Below are 19,295 nucleotides of genomic sequence, written 5' to 3' on the forward strand. Positions count from 1 at the left end.
CCTCCTTTCTCTGCAGCTCCAACTGTTCTCCTAGGGGGTTTTACGGGACATTCTCTGAGGAAGTGACCCGATTTCCCGCAGTACAGGCATAATTGCTGTTGTCTCCTTTTGTCTCTTTCGGCCTTGGTTAACGGGCTCCGGAACCCCCCCCCCCAATCTGCATGGGTTCCAAAGTGTTTTCTGATAAACGCTGACTGTTCTCCTTTGAGCATACATACACAGTCCGATTCTCCGTTCTGGCTCGATCTGTCCTTCAACCTTGCAGCCTGTGGTCTGGCTGCACCACTAGGTTGATGAACTCTGCACAGTCTTTTGGCGGGTTTACCACTTGAGCTAGGACATCTTTCAATTCCCCCCGTAATCCTTGATGGAATAACCTCGTTTCTCCTCAGGCCACCCAGTTTCAACGACAAGTCTGTTAAAAGTGGAGATATATGTTAACAAATCTTGGCTGCTTTGGCAGAGGGACAGAAGTTCCTTATCCAGAGCTTGGCCCTGGGTATGTCGGGCGAACAGCTTCTCCATCTCCTGTTGAAACCCTCTGAAATCCAGCAGGAGTGGGTCATCCTGGCTTACTAACGGTATGGACCAATCCACGGCACTGCCACTCAGATATGACAGAATGAAAGCAACCCGCGAGTGATCGTTAGGAAAGGATCTAGGTCTACAAAGAAAATGGAGGCGGCACTGGTTCATGAATACTGCATATTTTCTTGGGTCCCCATAAAATGTTCTGGTGGGGCCAAAGGAACTGCCCCAATGCACTGGACTGACAGATGTGGCTGGAACCGACAAAATACTTCCTGGCAACGGAGCCTGCCCAGCCTGTGTTTGGAGCAATTGTCTGGCTAATTCATCGGTGCGGTCCTTGGTGACAATCAACTCCCTCCTAAGGGCGTTGGTTTCTTACCGAGCGGAGAGCACCTTAGCCCCTAATTCTCCTAGTAACTGGGCTAGCTGGTCAGTCTCTGATGTTTCCATGACGCCCAGGTGGATGTTTTAATTGAGGCTTTTTGAGGCTGTTACGCTAACCTGGTATCCACGGGGGCGCAACACGATACAGGATGAAGCTCTCAGCGCTATCCCGAACCCCCTCTCTGCTTGTTTATGTGCCAGACGTTGGGTAGAGCCTATAACAGGAGAATGGAGGGTTAAGATACTGGTTCTGTGTTGGGTGAACTCCCATCTCCCTCTGGTCCAAATCCCCTCCCCTTGGGGTTATTGCTCACCTTCGGTTTTTGTGCGTTGAACTCTCCGTCCTCCGTCTCTGTGCAGGGGCGTGTGGTTGGTGCGGGCAGTCCATGGACCTAGTTGCTTTACTGGTCCGTGTGCCCTTATGTCGGGTCCAGACCAGCTGTGACTCTGACTCTGCTTGCTGTCTTCCAGGTGAGTTATAATGTATTTTCCGTCTTTATTCTGGCTCTTTCTTTCCCTCCGTTTTCTGTCTTCTCGGCATCTTGCGCCACTATGCTGTTCCGTAACAAAGTCTCTTTTTGTTTTCACACGGATGGTTGCGATCTCGGATTTGCCACGCCGATGGCGAAGACCACAGTGAGTTATTGATGCGCGGAGAGCTGCGCTGTTTATTGGTGTTAATTGCTAACCTGTGTTCTCTTCTCTTTGTACAGGATGTGGTGATGTTCCGGAGCGATGAGCGATCGAAGCACTTCTTGCCCATGTAAGTGCTTTGTTAATGTTGACCTTGTTCCTTCTCCCTTGCAGGTGCGGTGAAACTCGGAGATGGGCGAGGTAAGCGAAGCGCAAGATGGATTTAAGACCGGTTACTTCACAGGTAAGTGTTCTTCCTCGCGAATGCTGTTCTTGTTCTTCCAGGTTATTAATGGAATCCGGATATAGGGCTTCAGGATCGGGCCACCGGAGAAGCAGATGAGCAGGAGCTGGACAGGCGAAGCGTGCTCTGCTGTGTGGGTGTGGTTTAAATAGCCCAGGTAAAGTAGTTCCATGCACAGCCACACCCAAAACACTAGACCGCATGGCTTGGTTCTAAAGAACTGAGCTGTGTAATCGGCCTCCATGTTGGATTAAGGTCAAAAACTGGTATTGCTTTATTCCTGATAATGAGCCTGGAGCGAAAGGCGCCAGGACTGACTCCATGTATGTTTCTGATGGAGTTTTAAGGCCCTTGGGGCTAGTGTGAAGGGCTTTAGGTCCACTGTTGCCAGGGGGCTGTTATACCTGAGGGGGTCAGGGGCATGGATCGTGACATCAACCATACTGCTGAAACTGCCCTCAGACAGTGCCCAGAAAGCCTCCACTCCTTCCAACGCAAAATTAGCAGCCATGCCTCTTTGTGCAGCATACATGTACAGATCCTGCACAAAGGTGTCACCCACTTTTAGGACTCTGCGCCTCTCCATTGCTGCCTGCCACCCTCACTGCACAGACTGATGGGGGACAAAAAAAAAACAAAAAAAAATATATAGTACCAGCCCTTCCTGTGAGGCACACCCTCGACACCTGATTGGCTAATTCTCACAGTTCCATTTCCATGCCCACCATGCTTAAAAGGGAAGAATGTGGCATGTGCGCTTTCTCAGCTACAGGGAGGGTCATGCCCAAGTAAAGCAGGAACAGTCCTTCACTTTCCACTCCAGCCATGCATCCAAGGCACTAGACCCTCACCACAGAGAAAACACCATAGTACACCTTATGTTTAAATGCTCATGTCATGTGCAATTCACTCCCCATCTGCAATTGAGCCTGACAGCTTTCACCCTAACCACATGTTTGCATATATGGCTGCATAACGTTGCGTCGGGTGTGCTGAACGGTATGTAGGTGCCTGTGTACATTGGCCTTATCTTATATGTATGGTGCTGAGCACTTCCTTTCATGCCGCAATATCTTACAGCAATGGTATTATAAGGGCCTAAACACAGCAAACGTAAATGGTCACATGTGGCTCCCTATTGTGCAACAGGTGCAATGATGTACACTATATGCTAATCTACACATAGCAGCTCACTCCTGCTGTTCTACCTAGACTACAATGTCCTCCATAACCATTGTGTAAAAGTCACCAACTTCAACTAAATGCATAGTTACAACTGCATGCCTGCATTGTGTTGTGGTGGCTGTGGTGAAGGGCTAGGCTGTTGGGTGCATGGTCTACGTCCTACGCCTTTGGCCGTGCAACCAACAGTCTAAAACCACAACATAACAAAGCCATGCAGGCTAACATGTAGCCAGGTTCCAGAATTCACAAAGGCAACATAGGCAAAGGCACTTCTACCCAACCACCACCCCATAATAAAGCGATGCATGCCAACATGTTCCAGTTACCATAATGCACACACATACCACACTGGTTGGCACCCCTACCCACTTCCATTCACAAAGCATTCAATTACTGCCAACCAAACAACAAATTCTTGAAAACAATGGTCCTGCTCCCAACACTCTAATAAGTGCACAGAACCAATACTGCATAGTGCACGACAACACTTACTAATCTGCGCAATACAGACTATCGAAGCACATAAGAACCAGTTCAACCGTACCCTCTTCTATAATGACACTAATCCAACACTGCAACCTGTGTCCATGCTACACCACTGCTCACTGCAGCATCTCCACCCATGCAGCCACAACTGTAAGAAGTAGCTGCATGCAAGCAATAGTGCAGAGTGCAGTACAACACTTACTAATCTGCTCAATTTAAACTACCCAAGAACATATTGCATCCACTTCAACCGTACACTCTTCCATTTGGACAGTATTCCAACACTGCACCCACTATACATGCTACAGCACTGCTCACTGCAGCATCTCCAGCCATGCACCGACAACTGTAAGATGTTCTAACAATCACCACACCCATGGAATCAACAATGTATGCAATGTAGCCAAACCCCACACATAAAGCAACAATGGCAAACCTACTTGTCAGTGCAAGGGCTCCAGCCGTGCATGCAACGCAACTTTGAAGGGTCTTATAAAGGGCAAACGCAAATGGTCACATGTGCCTCCCTAATGTGCAACACGTGCAATGACCTAAACCATATGCTAATGTACGCATAGCAGCTCCCTTCTGCTGTTCTACCAAGTCTACAATGTCCTCCACAACCATTGTGTAAAGGTCCCCACCTTCGAAGAAATGCAGAGTTACAACTGCATTGCTGCATTATTTTGTGGTGGTTGTGGTGAAGGCCTAGACTGTTGGGTGCATGGCCTAAGGTCTACAGACTTCGGCCACGCACCCAACAGTCTAGGCCTTGCCCACACCCACCGCAACATAACAGAGCTATGCAGGCGATCATGTAGCCATGTGCCAGAATTCATAAAGGCAACATAGGGACCATCCCTTGTACCCAACTGCTGCACGATAAAGCAGGGATGCCCGCACACACTTTTGACATACCATAATGCAGAAACATACCACAGTGTTAGACACTGATACCCACTTCCATTCACAAAGCATTGTATTAATGCCAACCAAACAATAAAATCTTAACAAAATTTGTTCTGCTCCCAACACTGTACTATGTGCATAAAACCAATACTGCATAATGCACAACACTTCGTAATCTGCAGGCAGACTACCCAAGCACATTTAAGAACCAGTTTAACCGTACCTTCTTCTATATGGACACTATTTCAACACTGCACCCAGTGGACCCACTGCAGGACTGCTCACTGCAGCATCTCCAACCATACACCGACAACTGTAGTATGTTCTAACAATCGCCACACCCATGCAAACAACAATGTATGCAATACAACCAAACCACACACACAAAGCAACTATGTCACACCTGCTTGCAACCAGTGGACATCCCTTTTCAACCAGTGGGCATATTTTTCTGTGCAAGGGCTCCAGCCATGTATCGAAGGAGCTACGGATTTACCACACACAAAGCACGCCAGTACACGCCATGTTTAAATGTTCATGTCATGTGGAATGCACTCCCCTTCTGCAATTCAGCCTGCCACCACTCATCACAGAAAGATCACAGCTGGAGCCGTCATGCCATAATGAAGACTGACTGCAATCACCACCCAAGGTTGTTACCTGTTGAGGTAACTGCAAATTGGTGTAGTATGCACGAATACCGCTGGTACACCACCTTCTTCTTCTAATGATATATCAGATGAAACACTTCTCACTCCCCCCACCCTTTCCATCCAATCTTCCCACCTCCAGATGCCGTAAAGTATGTTTTCCATGCCATTTCGCCACCGCATTGTCCTCAGATGCAACATGCCGGCAGTATCGAAAACACACGACGCACATCACATCACCGCATACTGCAGTGGAATCAAATTTTCGACCACGCAGCGAACAGGGAAATGGGATGCCGGAGCAGAGCCAGATATGACTAACTTTAGTGGGCACACTGTTACGTACAGCAGCCCCAGCCATGCACACAATGCCGTAGAGGCTTGGCGCGCACACACACCACAACTCTCTTCTGATAGACCATGGCAGCGTTTCCAAAAAACTGACACAGAGCACGCTTCCCTCCAGCCAACCACTGGCTGCATCCAAAGTTTGCCGACAGCACAGCGTACTGCAAGCCAATGAGACTTCTGTCCGCTCTGCGAACAGGTAAATGGGTCAGCGGAGCGGAGCCAGATATCACTAATTTTTTGAGACGTACATTTCAGTTCTTTGCAACAAAAATACTGGTTGGATTTCAAACAAAGATACAAAAGCACGCTTTCTGCCACAAGCCCTCGCTCCTGCCGCAAATTTGATGCAAATCCGTCAAGCCGTTCGGCCTGTAGCCGTGCGCAACGTTTTTCTACATTCAGACTATGAAAAAAAAGAAATATTTGGCACCCCCTATAACTTTGCCCCCACCAACCACCCTGCACGAAACCTCACCAAACTTGCCAAACAAATTCAGATTGGGCCCATATTTGCAACCTTTGGTGAGGATTCCTCCAGGGAGAGCAAAGTTATAAGCTGATGAAAAAGTGGTCTTCCTATGGGTTTAGCAACTTAACCATAACTACACGGCCGCTACTGCGGGCCGTGTAATATATATATGTACACACAAACAAATCAGAGGGCTTTTACATCTAGGTTTGCATCCATGTGAAAGTCCAGCATATAAGCCACTATTTGATGCCCTTTCAGTTACCCGGACGGGGCAGAACCGAAAACTACACAACAGAATAGTAGACAAAACATGGGGAGGAAAGCAGTTTTATTTGTGGTTGAAACCAAAATTGAGGATGAAATATAAAACAAAAGTTGTACAACCAACAAAAGGATGGCCTTGCTGGCAGCAAATGAAATTTGAGATTCAGTGATATGTAAACCTAACAGTAAATGTAACTGTAAGGAAAGCATGGCATCAACAGTAAGACAGACAAGTGACCACAGTTCAACGGTGTTTATTGAATTTCAAAAAGGATTTGAAAAACGCTCATCTAATCCTAAATCTACAGATGGGAGCAAGCTACGACCATCAAATAATAACAGTCCTAGTAGTGTCTTGTCAAAATAAAAGGGCCTATACTAATTAATCTATTGCCAATCCTTACCTCTAAATACAAATGGTGGGGGGAAATAATGTTATGAAAAAGAAACACGTCTCCACAAAATGATACGTCAGGATGCTCAGCCCGTTGGCCTCCTTTCCCACATTTTCAGAACGGGACAAGGCGGTACACACGAGCTTAGCACAGTCTCTGGCTTCTCTAGCACGAGGATACAGTTCAATCATTAGCCCATATGGCCTTCTGTGCCCAAGTCTGTCTTTCAAAGTCTTTTTATTCAGAAGGCCTGATGTGACAAACAAACGATAAGTTATTTTCCTCTTTCAGATTTTCAGAAGTACTCAATTACTTAGGCGATTCACTATTCACCTCGGATCTCCCTCAGTAGGGCTCAAATCCTCAACACAATGTTTGTAAATTATTTATGCATCCAATTTCTCATGAAGTATTCTTTCTCGGGTGACGCACGGTTCACCCCAGATCCCCATCAGTCGGGCTCAGATCCCAGATCCCCTCAGTCGGGCTCAGATTCCTTTTAACACAATGTTCATAACTTTACACAAACTTGCTTTAACCATAAGCTTTTAGCTGATCTCCCTCTTTCAGGCTTGGACCATCTTCCTACACAAAATCAATAACTGGGTAAGACTTTCGATTGTGCACGGGGTTTTTTGCTTGACCCGTTGCAGGACCACACCGATTTCACAATTCTTTGTCACTTTTCACATTTGCCACCATTCAGTTGGATACCTAAAAGAGACCGGACCACTCTGTCTAAGGTATTGTATCTTGGCTTCAATGTTAAATCACTCATCTGCTAGTTTAATTGCGTTTGCATCCCTTGTCACATATACTTCATACACCATTCTCTTCAGTTTTCACTATACAAAGTTGGCGCTTGCAACCTTGATTTCAAGACAGACCAGTCTGGTATCAGTCTCCCCAACTCAACGTCTTTGCCGACTTCATTGGCGCTGTTGTAGGAGCCAAGGACAGTAAAACGGCAGCAAATTATTCTCCCCACCTTCACTATCGACCCTGCAGAGCCCCGGGTACCTCCGACACACAATGCAGGATTCTTCAGCCTCGATTCCTGGTCTATTCCTGGTCTTACGTTCCTTATTCTCGAAGGTTCATGAAAGTAATGGTCTTTCGTTGAAAAGGTCAAAGGCACTTCCCTCCTTGCAATCTTCTTCGGTTTTGCAGCCTTTTGCCTTGTATTAAACTGCCATCTTGTAACTGCTGCTTCCTCGTGTGCTTTGCCTTGCTCGGAGTGTGCTTTAGTTCTCCGCCTTTTATCTGTGTGGGGAAGCTTGATGGAATCAGGTGTGTGTAATCGTCAGTAATTGCCTTGGACATGTCAGGTATATGGCTCGGGTGTTCGTCCCTTTTCTCTCACAATGAGCTGTCCATGAGAAAGTGTTTGTCTTGGGAAAGGGGAGGGGTGTTGAGGTCCTAAATCTGGTAGGATGGGGTAAAGGTGTTAGAGGGGAAGGGGATACCATGTCTTGCCATCCGGTGTCCCACTTCCACTCCCAGAGGACCCCTAACCCAGATTATCCTCCCGCACTGGTCCACCCCCACAACTTTGATTCAAAAGCGATGGCCGTGTCCTGGCCATCTGGATAACAGATCCCCCCCAGGGACTAGCGGGCGAGAAACCTGCAGGTTTCTCGCATAACCTCTTAATAATCTCTCGAGGCTTGGTTTATCCTGCTCTAGCCAGCTTCCTAAATTCTAGCCCTTGGGTTCACTTCACTCTAGGGATTGATGGTTAGTGTGAAAAACTCCCAAATTACTTTGGGGGTACACCAGCTAGAACACAAAATAGAACTATGGTAACTTATGTCAGGGTGTAGGTGTAATTAAATCTGGTCAGGGGACAGACCGTGAGAGGACCTAAACGTCCTGGTCCAAAGTTGAACTCCCTATTTGTGACCCGTTAGGAGCATCTGAGAAATATCTCTGTATTGGGGTTTTAAAATACCCCAAAAATGCCTCCGTCTTGGCCATTGCTTCATAAGAGGAGCGGTCTCCTCAGAGGATCTGCAGCTATACAACACTTTAACCAGAGCAAGAGCATGGGAGCAGCTAAATCAACTAGCTCCATCTCAGTAGTCTATGGTTCTGGGCAGCTTCTGGGTTCCATTCCCCAGCATGCTCTTTGCACCATTATGTCGTAGATGCACAATCTGTCAGAGGAACAGGGCTAAATGGTTCAGCCACCTGATTTACTCTCCTCCTGCTACACATTCGGACAGCATAACTCGGGAACATCATCCTATCTCCTCCCCACTGCCCCCCGTCTTTATTATTTGTTTTAAATGGTTTGTCTTGATTCAGTTACCTCATTGTGCTGTGGTTTTTGCATTTCCTCCTTCCCCTACTGATTCAGCATTGTGTGGTCTGCACGGTTTGGCTGCAAACACTTCTCTTTACCTGCGTTTAAGACTTCACTTTGCAGAAGAGCGCCTTGCTGCAAATTTCGGAAACAGACTCCTGTGAATGTTTCACTCCAGCTTTTCCACCTCTGGGTTACACAGAGAAAACTGTTCCTAAGGGAATACCATGGACAGGACCAGTGGAGAGCAGACTGTTTCCCGGATGCTTGTCTCTCACAAATTATTTCCCCGCTCATCTGTTAAGCACTTCTGACTTAGTTTTATTACACCATGGTTGCTCCGTTTTGGGGATCCTATACTTGCCTCCCTTACAGCACGTGACCCATTGGCGAGGACCACAGAGCATTATATTAACAGTGACAAGAGGAAACTACAGGTTCAGGAGGATTTTGGAGGTAACCATTAGAATAGAGCAGAAATAGAGTGCATCCCTTTTCTAGGTTGAAACAGTGGAGGGGTCACAGGAAGTCGAGGGGAAGAGCTGGTTGTAAGCAAATAGATACAGGGACAAAGAGAAAGCAATTAAATATACTGGGTGACGAGGTTAGATCAGGAGAATGAGTGTTCTGCAAGTTAAGTGTATCTCCTGGGGGATTATAGAAAGCTATTGGGATCAATGCCAGAAGATTACTCCAACAAGGTCAAAGCAGAATCCTAGCTTGGAAATGCTGAAGAGAACATTGCATTTAGCGGAACGTAAAGCGGCCGACCTTATATAGAGCGAGGTAAGAGTCCAACTGACAGGGAAGAAGCAATACATGTCCTCTCGTATCTGATTTATAACAAACACTAACTCAGGATTCACAGCGTAAACAGGTCTAGAACTGAGGCACAACAGTGGACCAATTTGTAATGAAGACAGCAAACCAGATGGGATAGATTAACTAGATAAACTATCGAGAATTGAAGCAGAATGCAAAAAATGGGCTAAATACAAACGCTATACTAGGACCAAATTAGACCGCATACAGGATTGCTCATAAAGAGAAAGTACTGAGCCCAGAATCGGACAGATTATCAGGCACTACTGTAGAAGCAGGCAAGGAGATGGGTCTCTGGAACACCGAATCCTAGAGTTCTAGTAATATCAGGGAACTCAAAGTACTAATCACAGACACGGCAATCTGTCTCGGCCAACACAGCAAATATGTGGAATTATCCAGAAACCAAGCACTTTGGAATAAAAACTATAAACAGAAGTCTAGGAGCAAAACGGTCAAACAAAAGAATAAACTGGGAAGTTTAGGACACAAGATTGCTGTCAGCTTAACAAATGTGTAATTTGTGAACAGGAGAGAAAAGATTACAAAGCAAAAAAGTGGAACTTCAGGGGAGGAGAGAAAACAGTACTTGCATTACCGGGCAGTCTGGGAGCGAAGCTCTAAAAAACAAGCATTGGTAATGCCAATAGTTTTGCAGTTTACTGTTCTTTGCATTTTGCATTTATAGGCAGCAGGGTGCAAGGAGACGAGTGCAAAGTTTTAAAGCAGGATGGGATAAGAGGCACGGGTGTTCTAGAGAATGAGAAGGAAGCAGAATAGAGAAATAGCCCAATATGAAATAACTGTAGCTGGGAAATGGAAAGCCAGTGCCTGACTTGCTTCTTATAAAGCTGCTGATTGGAGCAAATATTGTTAGTGAACTTCTCAAGCACTGTACATAGCACATATACACAGACAATTATCATCCCAAATGTAGCTGTTACTCATTTATCAACCTCAGAAAATTGAAAGGCTCAGTTGTCCTTGCCAGGATCTGAACTGGAGACTTGCCGACTCTACACATATCCGCAGGAAGCGCTGAACCCACTGAGCTATCTCACCTCTGTAACAAAACCCTGCTGTTCACAAATCCCAGCGCATAACCTGCGGGCACCTACCCATGTCAGGGCTTTTACGCACATTGCTGTAGCAAGACTGAACCCCAATGAGCCATGTTACCGCTTTGTTTTGTCTCACAGCCTTGCAGCGGTCCACAACGCTGCGTCTGCGTGGGGTGTGTGCCTGCCATACTGTTAAACTGTGCCCGGGGACTGAGAGCTTTGGAAGTTCAACTAGCATGTTCGGCACATGCTGGAGAACGCAGTTTATGTCACACAGGAGCCATGCTGCAGTACATCGACACCTCAACTGGCACACGTTAGCACAAAGACATGGCACACTATACATTAACATATGGCACACATGGGGATAAGGAATGTATCCCACCTGGACCCAAGAAGCGTGGGTAGAGCACCTAACCCCCTAGCCACGAGAAGGCCAAGTCCAAAGCTCGCTCGTCAACTCAGACAGTGCCCCAACCTTCTCCCCCACCGGTGTCTGGGTTGATTTCAGACGAACCTGCTGTTAGGTACAGAGTCTCACGTAGCTTCGGTCGTAAACCGGTCCATTGCACCTGCCCCTCCTGGCTCTAGTCGTAGTGTTCATGCAGGCATTTGCTAGACTAAATGGGTGGGGAGGAACAAGACTCATCTACCCCCCACATCCCTTGCCAACCCCCAGCAAGACCAAAGTCTAAACAAATTCACCATGCAAAGAGCTTCGCAGATGCTGGAGGGTACCAGACCCCCAAACACTGTCCGTTTCCAAGAGGACAGGCTACTGGCACTGAATAGACTGGTCAAGGCTGGCTAGAAACCTCAGTGGGCACAAGGGAGGCTACGTGCTTACAGCTGCATTTTAGAGTTCAGAAACAAAGGCTGGCACGTCTCCAATGCACTGCATGTGGCATGCGAGCAGAGGGTACAAGGGTAGAAGAAAGGTGATGGGCTGAGGGAGAGAGGGGCCAAGTGAAGCCCCTCTCTCCCTGAAGCTTTATACACAGGCGAGTATACACAGTCAAAGTGGCTTCTATGTTTCCGGTATCACAGAACAAAACATGTTCTGCTTTGTTTCTGGTAGCCTGGTCAGTTTTCTGAATTGTGCTGTAGCTCTGCATGCTTAAACAGTGGTGGGCCCTTTCAAGGCACAGAACTTCAGTGCCCCTCTTATCCTTCAAAGCCCTCCCCTTATCCCTTCACAAACACTTTAGAAAAGACCCTACTTTACGAGAGCCGAACAGGTCCAAAGCAGGCTGCTTACTAGGCCCATCAGGGATATAATCATCCGGGCTGAAGACGCTGAGGGTCACGGAAAAGGATACTTCCCGAGAAAGCCTTGTGTTTGTGCTGCTGCCACTACATCCCTATGACCCGGGCTTTCAGCAAGTCAGAGGTGCAGGCCAGCGCCCTGCATCCCAATGACCGGGCAGGATGCAGATTACCATCCAGCAGGCTTGGCTGCAAAAACGTGCTGCTGGCTCGCAACTGTGCACAACGCTGCATCTTGGTGGGGTGGGTGTCTGCCATGCTGGTGTTAAACCGTGCCCCAGGGACAGAGGGCATCTGAAGTTAAACCAGCACGTTCCGGTCATGCTGGAGAACGCAGTTTATAGGACACAGGAGCCATGCTGCAGTGCAACAAAAAGTACTATAGAACACGCAGGCCGGGGACCCCCCTCCCTTCCACCAGGGAAAAGCAGTGCAAATGACTCATCTGGAAAAGAGATCACTGGGCATCTCGAGCATCGAAAGTCAAACATACACTTGAGATGTGACAATATTCCTGTTTCGCATAAAATACATTAAACAAGCCACTGTTGGAATACATCCACGTAGTCGTCCTGAAATGAACATTGTGTTGGAAATGAGTGTGTGTGCTCCCTTCTTGAGGAACTCCTCGAAGCACATGGAATGGCGGTAGCACGTGGATAAAAACTAAGCAAAGCTTGCTTCGGCCATTTCATTGCCAAACGTTGGCAAGTGGCCATGCCAGCGCCATACACTGCTCCCAAACTCCCCTTTTTCCTCTCTCTTTTACAGTACCAATGATGTTTTGGCGAAATTTGGTGCCTTACGCCACCAAAAAGCACCAAAACCCCAAAAACGGGGCGATATAGAAGTGAACAGAAAGGCTGCACGCATACATACTGAGAAGTTAAGGCTGTAAAAGCAGATGGCTCAGGAAGCAACGCAATGCAGCCACAGCAGGTAAACTTCAATATCAAAATGTAGGATCTCACAGAGACCTTCAAAAGGCTAGTGACATGAGCATAAAGCAGCAGCTCCCTGCAAAGGCAATTCATAGAGCAAACGATACTGGAAGAAGGCAGCTTGTGTGGGCCTCTCCAGCGCACACAGGGTTGCACAGGCTACAACCAGAAGGAACAAAGAAAATCAAGTTACATTCTCCAGCATGAGGCAAATGAGAAAAGTCAAGGTCTCTGCCCGAGGGAGGGGAAGGCAATTAAGGTTAAACCTTCAGCTCCCACCGCACCGATTCTTGAAAAGCCTACATTACCAAAAATGCACCTGCTAGATTAAACCAAAATCAGTAATGGAATATGTGATGCATTTTGTCCAACAATGTGGCAGGAAAACAGGCGAAAGAATGCAGACAGTTTATTTACAGCATGAATACCATTTTGGGATCTATAAAGCTGAAAAGCCTGCATTCAGCTGTGCTGAGCAGCAAGGAAGCAGAACCCCTGACACTTAGTCTGTTAACAAAGGAGGGTTCTCCCAAGGTTTGCTCCAAGGGTCGCTGGGGCTCTGGAGAGGACTGGCTGGACTATGTGGTATTACCCGCCCCATACTAAATACCACCTCTAGGATATGCATCATACAGCAGGTGTATGCCCCATTTACCTCCTGCTCTGTCCCCAACTGCCTTAATTAAGCCTGTATCTTACCACTACTGAAAAAGCCTTTGTTCGACATCCCTACCAACTACTGTCCCATCACCAGAGTCCCCTTCATCCTAAAGATAGTGGATCGAGCAGCTCACCGCCAGATCCAAGCGTACCTGGAATCTCAGAATATCATTGGTACCCATCAGTCTGGTTTCCATCCAGGTCACAAAATGGAATCAGCCCTACTCAACCTAAAAAAAAAAAAAACTAGGATGGCATCAGAGACACAGGTAAATTGGCCCTCCTCCTGTTACTAGACCTGTCCGCTGCCTTCAACGTGCATCATAAAACCTTGTGCCACCATCTGATCACTGCAGCCAACTTCTCCCCTGAAGCAACCAAATGGATTGACTTCTTTCTCGCCAACAGGACCACGCAAGTCTTCGCTGGGGAATCCGCCCCCCATTACCCGCCCCTTTGACATACCACAAGGATCCTACACTTCCACACACACACACTACAATATCTACACAAAACCTCTCTTGGACCACTTGGACGACAATCACATATACAGACTATGCCGACGACATACAAATCCTCCTCCCCCCTCTCAGGAAACCACTCCTAAGATACTGTCACAATCAACACCACCCAAGACATCATCCAGATCTGGGTGTCCTCCTATCTGCTATGTTTGAATGATGAAAAAACAGAAGAAATACTACTTGTTGGTTCCCAAGTTCTACTCCACAAACTAGACCCAGCCTACCACTCCTTCGGGATTGAGGGTATTACTATCCCCGTCTCACTGGCTGTGAAAACATTGGGAATTGGTCTGAACAGTACCCTAGATACAAGATAATTCAATGCCATTGCATCGTCCGTCAGCTACTCCATTAAACTTATACATTCCAGTAGACCTTTCCTCTCCGTCTTCAACCAAATCATCCAGAACAATGCTCTCCGTGCTGTCCTTGGCATCCCCAAACACAAGCAGATCTCAGATGCCAAATGAAAAGCACACTGGCTTCCTATTTGGGAACGCATTCAATTAAAAACTCTCTCAATCATCCACCGTTGCCTAACCTATCCAGCCCCAGCTTACCTCTCCCAGAGGCTTGAAAATGCCATTTCAACAAGTCCTACACACTCAGCCGACTGTCACCAGATCATGGTTCCCAGATTCAAGAAATCCAGAGCAGGCGGTGCTAGCTCCCCAGTCATGGCCTCCAAACTCTGGAATTCCCTGCCATTCGCCCTTCACTGTGAACCATCATACTGGACCTTCAACGAAACACATTTAAAAAGGGCTTTTCGCCAAAGAGGTTGGCGTCATCAGCCTCCAAGACTCTTACATGTTCTCCTGTAACCAGCGCCAAGATGCCTCTGGGTTAAGCACGCTTTACAATTGCATAACATAAAGTAATCAGCCCCTTCAGCATTAAAGACGTGTCTCCTCCACACAGCAGTACGTTTCAGTATAAAATTGTTGTGCTGCAAACGAACTGAGCTCAACAGAGTACAATCCAATCATGACAGTTGGTCGTTGTAAGTAAACGTAGGCTGGCGGTTCTGTACTTGACAAACAAATATAATGGAGGGTTGTCGAGTGGGAAGTTCACTGAACCAGGGAACGGTTGTAAGGGTGCTGCAGCAACCCAAAGATCTTACAATCTCTGCTGGCAGGGCTCTATGGCAGGAACTTTTTTGGTGCTGCAGGTGGCAAGGGTGCATTCGGGAAGCAGACCATGGAATTCAGAGGCCCTTTGCATGCATCTACCATCCATTTAAAGCATTCATGTACGCAAGAGGAAGAATGCTCAATACGAAGTCTGCAACATGCCAGGTACTGTATATCTTAACGCAAATTCAGAAAATGCATCTACAACAGCTTTTGTCTATCAAGGTGGCTTCTCCATCTTTCAGCCAAAAAAATCGAAAAGGACTAAAATTGCCCTTCATCATAGTATACACACAGTCAAAAAGCTGCCCACCCATCTCTCTTTCCCTTTTGCTACTAGAGACAGCCCCAATTAGCAAAGTTCATTACAGGATGATATTAGACAAAACAGACAGTAACTTTGGCTGAGGTGTGAGCCCAGAAATAAGTTTCTTACCTGAACTGCTTAAATCTTGAAGCAATCTGCAAAGGAAATTAAAGGAGAATCAAGTTGCCATTTGATTACACGGATAGCGAAAATAGCTTTTACAATTTCAGATCAAGGGGACTTTGATACACATCCCCAATTAGGCAAAGAGCAGTCATAAAATAAATCATACTGAATGTATATCTGGTACAACTAGACTCAACCTTGGATAAAAATCAATGAATGCAAACGTATGGGCACTTAATTTGGGCTTAGACTAGAATCCCTCAAAAGGGCACCATTTTGTAGGAGATTCTTTCGACAAAGATTTCTATTCTCACAAAAATCAGGATGAACAATTTGAAACCACTGCCTGACTGCAATACAGCAAATTGTTGGGACATCAAAGAAAATTGCCTTAAATGACTATCTAGCATTTATTATTCATTGGTCAAAAACTGAGCCACATCAATTTTTAAAAAACATGCGTTTGTAAATCAAGGTTTTGCCTTCTTTCAATTAGCTAAATGTATAGCTCATTACAAGTTTCTTCAATTTAGCAACACATTGCTTGCATCCCAATACAGTACATAAACTCTTAGATGTAGAAAGGCAGCCCTTGATGCTATGGGTGTCATCTACACAAATCTCACGGACGACCCCCAGATCCTCATACCCATCACTAGTAACCACGAGCAAGACTATCACTATAAACAAGATTTATGCTATAATCCAGAACTGGATGGCCCCAAACAGCCTTTGTCTCAACGGTGAAAAGACGGATCCTCATCATGGGCTCTCCCGCTAATATAAAGTCTCTGCACTCTGACTGTTCATCCATCACCATTGACGGAACACCCATACCAGTCCTCAAGCAGGTTAAAACGTTGTGTGTTCACCTAAACGGCAATCTAACAATGTCCAAGCATATCCATGCTCTCATCAGCCACCTCTTAAACTTCTAAAATTATTCTATTAAGTCGCCAATTTCTGACCCCTCAAAATTGTATCACACTTGCTCGTGCACTCATATTGTCTAAATTAGATTATTGTAACATTTTACTGTTAGGCACCTCGAATACAAAGCTGGTCAAGCGTGCAGCTCTTGGCTTAAAAAAAAATCTGACCATATTTCCAATACCAGGAGGGAAGTAATCTGGCTTCCTGTTAAAGCCAGAATCCTCATTAAAACGCTCTGCGTCACCCACACGTCTTGCCAAGAAGGCTCCCATAACTCCATCACTCAAAACAAGGACATCAGAACGCTGACATTCAACACTACCATCCATCTATTTATCCTAAGACTTAAGAGCTCCAGGGCAGGAGGGGGGAGGAGAGTGGGTGAGTAGCTTTCCAGTAGCGGCACCCAAAATATGGAACTCCCTCCCCTCCCATACTAGAAACGAGCCTTCCCACCAGAGCTTTAAGAAATCGATTAAAACTGGTTGTTCAACAAATTCTAATCTGCCACAGGTCTATACGACTCTGCCCATAAACACACGTCCCGTCTATTTATGATATGCTTTTCACCCACTGTCAGTACCCTATGTGCCTGGATCTGTATGCACTGTACTACACTAACTATAACCTGTATGTAATTATGTTTCTCCCTTTAACCAGAGAATTAAGCTTTCTGTAATTTACGCCGTGATACGCCCCAGTTTGGGCGTATAACAAATGAAATCAATAAAATAAATAAAGGAGAGCTTTCGGCAGGGAAGAAGAGCACCTCTGTTATGGTAGAGTTTAAAATCAGAGCATGTGAAGCCATTGAGTATTTAATAACAGAGAGTTCTAAATTCTGATAGCAAGATAGGAGGAGAGTTCAGGAAAAGAGGAGATTTGGGTGTTGTCCACGAAAAGTTGGTATGAGAACACAAAGGAGGAGATTAGTGCCCCAAGATCAGAGGTGTAGAGTGTAAAGAGGAGCGGACCCAAGACAGAGCCTTGTGGAATACCAACATTAGAGGAGTGAGTTGAGAGGTGTTGTTGCTCCCAGATACAGAGAAGTTGCGAGGTGGAAGGTAGGATTAAATCCAGGCAACAGCTTGATGGCGAATCCCAAGGAGAAAGAGCATTAAGGAGATCAGAGTGATTGACCGTGTCAAAGGCAGCAGACAGGTCAAGGAGAATATAGATAGAAGATAGGTTGGCATGCTTAGCAAAGGCAATGAAGTTGGGCACATTTATGAGAACACTTTCCGTTGATTGACAGGAGTGGAAACCTTCTTGTAGGGGGTCTCAAAGGTTGTGGATGTTCCAAGCACTTTAGAATAGTGGGGAAGGACACAGGGCGAAAGTTAGCCGGTAGGTTTAGGTCAGCCCCTTGCATTTTTAGGAGTCGGATGACCATGCTAATTTAAAAATAGAGGGAAAGCAAGAAGAAATGAAGGATAGGTTGAAGAGTTCAGTGAGGCGAGAGGACACTAAAGTAAGAGTGTCTGAAGGGGCACAAAAGTGGTAAGCCTTCATCAGAAGAGATAGCACTTAGTATTAGTGTGACCAGAGTGGGAGATGGAGGCAGAGGAGAACAGTAGAGTAGGCAGAATGCAAAATGTAGGCAGAGGGAGTGTGAAGAAGGTCTAAAGAGTCTCTAATTTTGGATTTTTTCTGAAAAGTATTTTGTTGAGCCATTAGCTGTGAGAGTGGAGTTGAAAGCCATAGACTTAGGAGGAGTGAGAAGTGTGTTAGGGTGCCCCGTGGCCAGCGAGGATGGTTGGAGTTTGTTAATGAGGGTTAGGACGAATTCTCTTTTCACCCTAATAAGAGTGGACTTAAGAGAGTTCCGGGCAGAGTGGTAGAGTTCCAGGTCCTCATGCAAGTGGGTAGGCCTCCATTTGTGCAGCAGTCAATGCATGTCTGTGCGGAGAGAATGAATGAATGGGGTGACCCATGGTTGAGGATGCTTAGATTTACGGGTAAAAGAAATGGGAAGTGAAAGGTGAAGGAGTCATGTGAGAAACCTTAAGGTGTCAACCGCTAGTCCCCGGGGATTGGTCATCCAGGACACAGCCATCGCTTTTGCATCCAGTTCCTGCGGGTGGACCAGTGCAGGAGGATCACCTGGATGAGGGGTCTTCTGGTAGTGGGAAGTCGGATGGTGAGATTTTGTATCCCCTTCCCTGTAGCACCTTTTCCCCATCCCACCAGGTAGGATACTTAGGAACTCAACCCCCCCCACCCCTTGCCTACACGTACATTTTCTCACAGACCGCTCCTTATGCGAGAAAATGGTCAGGCAGAGTAAGACACACACACACACACACACACACACACACACACACACACAAAAGGCGCAGCACAAAAGCACACTGAGCAAGGCAAAGGACGCAAGGAAGCAGCAGTTCCAAGATGGCAGTTAAATACGAAGAGAAAGACAGCAAGACTAGAGAGTGCCCCAAGGAGGGAAGTGCCCTTGACCTTTTCAGAGAAAAACTGTTACTTTCACATGCCTTTGAGAATAAGAAACATAAGACCTGGAATTAAAGCTGAAGATACCTGCATATTGTGTCAGAGCTGCTCTGGGCTCTTCTGCATCGATTGTCAAGGCGGGGAGAAGCATTTGCCGCTGTGGTACTGTCCTTGGCTCCTACAACAAAGCAGCGCCAGTAAAGTCAGCACAGCCAGTGAGTCAGGGAGACTAATGGCAGACCGGTCTGTTAGAACCAAG

General features: G+C 46.4%; 1 protein-coding gene across 2 annotated transcripts in view; it reads right to left on the reverse strand.

Moving 5' to 3' along the window:
* The window catches only part of EPS8 (EGFR pathway substrate 8, signaling adaptor), a 1,868,600-nt gene that overhangs the window by 1,611,448 nt on the left and 237,857 nt on the right, over positions 1–19,295 (reverse strand). For both annotated transcript variants that reach the window (XM_069628376.1, XM_069628375.1), the window contains exon 2: positions 15,656–15,681. The gene's annotated coding sequence lies outside the window, so the exon portion shown is untranslated. The remainder of the gene's footprint in view (positions 1–15,655; positions 15,682–19,295) is intronic.

Source organism: Ambystoma mexicanum, chromosome 12 (genome assembly GCF_040938575.1).
Source record: "Ambystoma mexicanum isolate Mex_15411 chromosome 12, UKY_AmexF1_1, whole genome shotgun sequence".
Taxonomy (NCBI): domain Eukaryota; kingdom Metazoa; phylum Chordata; class Amphibia; order Caudata; family Ambystomatidae; genus Ambystoma; species Ambystoma mexicanum.